The sequence below is a fragment of the Rutilus rutilus genome (assembly GCF_951802725.1).
Source record: "Rutilus rutilus genome assembly, chromosome: 14".
Taxonomy (NCBI): domain Eukaryota; kingdom Metazoa; phylum Chordata; class Actinopteri; order Cypriniformes; family Leuciscidae; genus Rutilus; species Rutilus rutilus.
Window position 1 is genome coordinate 25,643,059 of NC_140219.1, and position 6,000 is coordinate 25,649,058.

The following is a 6,000-nucleotide window of genomic DNA, read 5'->3' on the forward strand; positions in this document are numbered from 1 at the left end:
AGCAGTCCCAAACTAGTTTTTGTTAATACAATCTGGGTATGAGCCACCACAGTCATATAAAAATATACAAAATAACCAGTAAGTGGCATTTTGTTATGGAAACAAACAACAATTAGGCTACCATGGTGATACACAATACTTAGAAGAACTGGTAAAGAAACATGGAAACTGCTCCTGATAAATAGCAACACACATGACGTACCAATAACGTAATTTATTGGTATTTTACTTTTATTTCTTAACTTACTAATTTATGACGTTGCATGCTCGTATTTCTTTTGCGCTTTGGTGAAGTGATACAGCGCGCGCATTTGAAGAGTGCGCGCTATTGCAGTATAGCGGCTGAGGAAAGTCAGTTTTTCTGAGGTGAGAGACTTTGCGCTGCTTGTTGTCTTTGCGCTGCTGCTGGCGCGTCACGCATGGCGACGACGTCACAGATAGGCAGACTGAATCGAGTAACGTTTAACGCTTATCATTAAAAGTGCTAAGAAAAAACATCCATATAATGTCTGGCGTGCTTAAATCCAATGCGTTATTTCCTAGTATCGATACAATCGATTCATTACCTTTTAAAACGATGTTAGATCAATATATGTCGTCCGGAAGGCCAACTTGCCGAGCACAGATCGATATAGTTGGATCATAGGAATATAAATCGATACATCGATGTAGTTGATGAATCGTTACACCCCTAGCAAAAACCCTTCCTGGTTCTCAAGTGCGCACGGGCAGGTTGGCGCACGTGGTGTCCAAGAAGGCCGCGTTGGCCGTAGCTTATAAAATTTCAACAAAAGTGGAGAAGGGAGGAGTTCCCGCAGCATCAGCTGACGCAATGTAGAAGTTACCGCTCTCGAAAGGGAACCCGAAACCAGATGCCACAGTATCTCTTTAGCCCCTTTCACACAGAGATTCCGGAAAATACACGGATAAAGTGACCCGGGATTTGACCCGGGTTCATTTGATTTTGGTTCATTCACACTGCCAGTGATTTTCCGGAATCAGAGAGCGCGTTCACACACAACCCGTTTATGTCCCGGAAAGACACGTGACATCGATGTGACTTGTAATGTCTCAGCAGCGTCTTCAGTTTGCTTATGAGCTGCGATTTCTCTCTCTCGAAACCACGCTTGTGCATTCTGATTCGATCATAAATTGCGCATTTCGTACCGTTTCACAGCTGGCGAACGATCCCGGCTTCAGCGCCATCACTACGACACGGCATTATTACGGCTTTTGTTCACACAGCGCGCGTCCCGGGACTGAACACGGCAATGTTACTAGGTCCCCAACCCGGCATCGATCCCGGCATTAAACCCGGGTCGTGTTTGCGTTCACACAGAAGGCGTTCCGACAATTTGCCGGCAATTTCCCGGGTTCAATGCGCTGTGTGAAAGGGGCCTTTGTCACAACCCTGAAAGTTGAAGCATAGGTTAATAACATGAGCACTTAACTCAGATATTTCACACATTTCTTTCATGCTGTTGCAAGTTTTAAAGTTGAGAGCAGATAGAAATAGGCCTTCACTCACACACACGCATACACACATACATATGAAGAGTTTAGATGCAAAAGCCTCTAAGTGCCATCTGAAATTTTCTTCTAGAATGATCATTTTTATCAAGCTTGTATATTTAAGTTCAATAATTTCACTTAAATGGCCATGCAAATTACCTATTAATTGTCATTTAAGTGAAATTACTTAACTTAAATATACAAGTTTTACAAAAATGATCATTCTAAAAGAAAATTTCAGATGTCACTTAGAGGCTTTTGCATCTGAACTCTTCATATATATATATATATATATATAATGCACATTTGAAAAACGTAAAATGTATATTTATTTGCAACAGTTGTGTTAACAGTAATAAGACATTTCTGTCTTAAAGGGGTGGTATAATGCCCTTTTCACAAGATGTACACAAGAGTGTGTAGGTGAATTTTTAGCTCAAAATACCCCACAGATATTTTTATATAGCATGTTAAAATTGTCACGCACCGTTTTTGTGTCTGTCCCTTTAAATGCAAATGAGCTGCTGCTCCTGGCAAAGGGGGCGGAGCTTCAAAGTGTCCTTTTACCTCACACAGACATGCATTGAAAATTTCAAAAACTTTTAGCCTTTTATGTTCAACCCGGAGTCAGACAATGAAGGAGAGACTCAAGAAGAAGTGACAACATGTAGAATGCAACAGGACATTTCTGAATGGTTAGTTGATGAATTTATGTAGTTTATGTGTAGTTATCTTTTAGTCATTAGCATATTCTGTCATGATAATCTATAAATTGCATTCCCGGGGGCGGGGTTTATGTAAATTTTAGGGTTCGTGATGTCACTAACCCGCGAGGAATCCTTAAAAAGCAATTTCTTCAAAAGAAAATATCTCCCTTTGCTTTGAACTTTGAGCGTTGTAACTTTGCAGATGTTGTTTATGCTCAAACAGCAACATTACACTAACCTAACTAAAGTTAAAAAGTGAAATCATAATCAACCACCCCTTTAAGAACAGCTGATGGAAACCCTGTTGCGTTGTCATGGGAACATCCCAGCCCAGGTGAAGATAATGAGGAAGTTACGGTTTCTAAACCGTGAATTTTTAGGGCCGTGATATTCAATTGACCATAGTTATCAGCCGCCACATTTATCAACGTCCGATCATTCGTATGATGGGATTGGCTGTATTCGAGTGTTTCATGAATCACACCTGAACCCTGTCGTAAGATGATTTCTGCGCTCGGATCTACGTTAGATTGATAAATGAGGCCCAATTAGTAAAGTAGGCTATAAAAGCAGGGCTCTTTCTGAAATTTAACAAACTCTGAGATTCTTAAAGTAACAATCTGAAAAGCAAGGTGAGTTTTTGGAACAGAAATCTACTGAATAACATTTGCGTTGTCTTTAAAATACACTGAGATTCCACAGTGTGCAGCATTTGATTGCAGACATTGAACTTTACCAGCTTTATTCATTTTTAAGGTTCATTTCAGGTTCATCATGGCAATGCTGAGTAGTCTTCTGCTTCTTTTTGTTATCTTCTCCATGGGGAATGCAGATGGTAACCAAAACATTTAATTGTAAACTCTTGCTAGTTTAAATGCATTTTTGGAATGTACAAGGTTCCATTTACTGATATTTGCATGATTAATGATGTATTTTTCAGTGTCAAAGTACACATTTCTTTTGGCTTATCACACACTTGAAATGAGCAACACAAACACTTTCTATATATATATATATATATATATATATATTAAAATCCCCATTTAGGTAGTGAATCCACACATGAGTTAGTAATCTGTCCACGTGGATGGAAAAATTTTGGACCCCGGTGCTACAAGTACTTCTCTCAATCGGTTCCCTGGATCACAGCAGAGGTAATGTATTATACAACAAGGTTATTTGGACAACACTTTATATTAGGTGTTTTTAACTACATCTAAATAAATAGTTTGGTACAATATATTGTTAAACAGTTTTGCTGCTATTGAGTTGGGATATGGGTAAGGTTAGGGACAGGTTTGATGGTATGTTTAGGTTTAAGGGTGGGTTAACACTGGGTCAACAGTGATCCTAGATCTAATTACAGCTGTATTAATTGCTTGCGTTTAAAAAATAATACTTGGAAGTACAATGTAAGTTTACTGAATCAAATGATCATTTAAATATTAGTACAGATTAAATACTCTTAATATAAGTGGGAATGTTTCTTTGTTTGCAAGTGACAAATGTTTAAAGTCATTTCTGCTTTCTACTAAAGCTTACTAGATTTTGTAATGACAAATCTGTCTCTTCAGAGAAACTGTCAATCTTTTGGTGCGAATCTCGCATCTGTGCATGATCAACCAGAGAATAATTTCCTGCTGAGACTGGTGCCTTCTTCCACAAGAACTTGGGTTGGTGCTCAAGATGCTGAACACGTAAGTTAAACTGTGTGCCCTAAAGAAACCTATTTGTTTGTCTAAACCGAAATTTCTGCTTTAATCAAAGGCAAAGTTTCTAATGGTGGTTTGACTTCAAAACTGAACTTCATTGGTTTGCGTCTGACTACAGTAGTGCACTTTTTGTATTAATTCTCTGCACTTATTAGGACGGAGAGTGGTTGTGGAGTGATGGAACTGTGTATGACTATACCAACTGGTGCCCTGGAGAACCTAACAATGCTGGTGTTCCTGAGAACTGTTTGGAAATCAACTGGACCTGTGAGGTTTTTTTTAATTTTTTTTATATAATTTGCAATCCTATAATTTCATATCATACGGTAACATTAAATGACTTGTTTGGATTTCACCAATTGCCTTAAGTTGAACACCACTGATTACTGCTGTAATGTTCAGAGTAACTGATTTCATTATTCCACCCTACAGCTAACCGTTGCTGGAACGATGCACCCTGTTCAACCTCAATGAAGTATATTTGTGTTTCGGACGAGTGAGATCATAATTGGTCATCCTGCTCCACATTCACTTTGAACTACATACTCTTTCTGATCTTATCACAAATGTTGTTCTGAAATTCAATCTCTTAATACTTTCTCTGAAACACTCCTCAAATTAATAAAAGCATTGAATTAAAGCATGTGCTTTGTGGGCAATTAAATCTATATTGCATAGCAAGGTTTGAGGATCTGGTTAGTAGACTGGCATTTAATGATATCAGGGAAGGGGTTTAAGCAAGCGCACACAGCAGCTTCATTGACAAACACTAGAAGACATTGTTTCCTTCATTGGATTGTAAGCAAATTTGGCTTTCATCCAGGGCTCTTTGTTTTCGGTCTTATAAAATATGCATCATGATCTGGAATTCACCATGTTCTTTACGTGGTATTCTGGCTCAAGTCCAAAACCCCATGGTAATACCATGTTACTCTTTGATTTGTTTAATGTCACATGTATAATGTAAATGTAGGCATATGTGAGTATTTTTGCAAAGAAAATGTTGTGATCTAGGGCGCCCCCTACTTCCAGCTTCATGAGGTCCCTGGGGGTCCCTAACGCTAAATGCCCTAGTTCTAAACCATAAGGTCGTTATAACCAAACCAGGTAAAATGTGACCAGCACATATGAAGAGGTTAAGAGAACCTAAATTATAAGATGGCATTCAATGTACAATCAACTTGAAGGATAATTCCAGTATTTAGCCCTTTGAGTCTCTTTCTGGTTTGTTTTAGATGAACTAGAGCGGTGGACAGAAACTTTGACGATGGGTCCTGTCTCGACTTTTTGACTCGTTTAGAATCGCCTTTGACCGCTTCAGAGTGGCTGGCTACGGGCATGCACGAACAAGTCCTTAAAACAACCCTTAAGTTATTGAGACAGGACCCATCGTCAATTTCTGTGTCCACCACTATAGTTCATAAACCAGAAAAGAGACTCAAAGTGCTAAATACCAGAATTATCCTTAAACAGTAAAAAATAAACCATATCTGCACAGGCTCAAAAAAAAAAAAAAACTTCTAAACAGCAAATCAGCAAGGGACACAAGATTATCACAAGGGTATTGAGGAAATATAGAAATTGTATTTATCAACCAAGTCCAGCAAAAACATTTTGACAGGGCTTTTAGATGTAAAACTGTACCAGTTATTTCCCTCATGAAGAGATGAAGCTCAATCTCTGTAACGTCACACTGACGCACGGGTTCTGAATCTTCAGCTGCAGTCACGGTTTCAATTTCGAATGTCATTATTTGCAGCTAAAAAGTCCATAACTAGGCCATTTTTATGTATGATGTGCCATTCTAACCTTTAAACCTTTGCATTTGCATGAACTGTTGTTTAAACTAATGTTCAATGTTTTTAGAAGTGAAACTACAACCACACTTTTTAATAAATAGCCTATATCAGCTCAAAATGGTACATTTGTATTTTAGTCCAGGTGATATGTGAAAATGTTAACTTTTTCATAAAAGCATGAATCTTGGTACACTTGTAGTTTGTGGCTTGAACATTTTCACAAATGGAGCCATCGCAAAAACGTGTTGTGGCGGCAATAAGGGTGTCTCT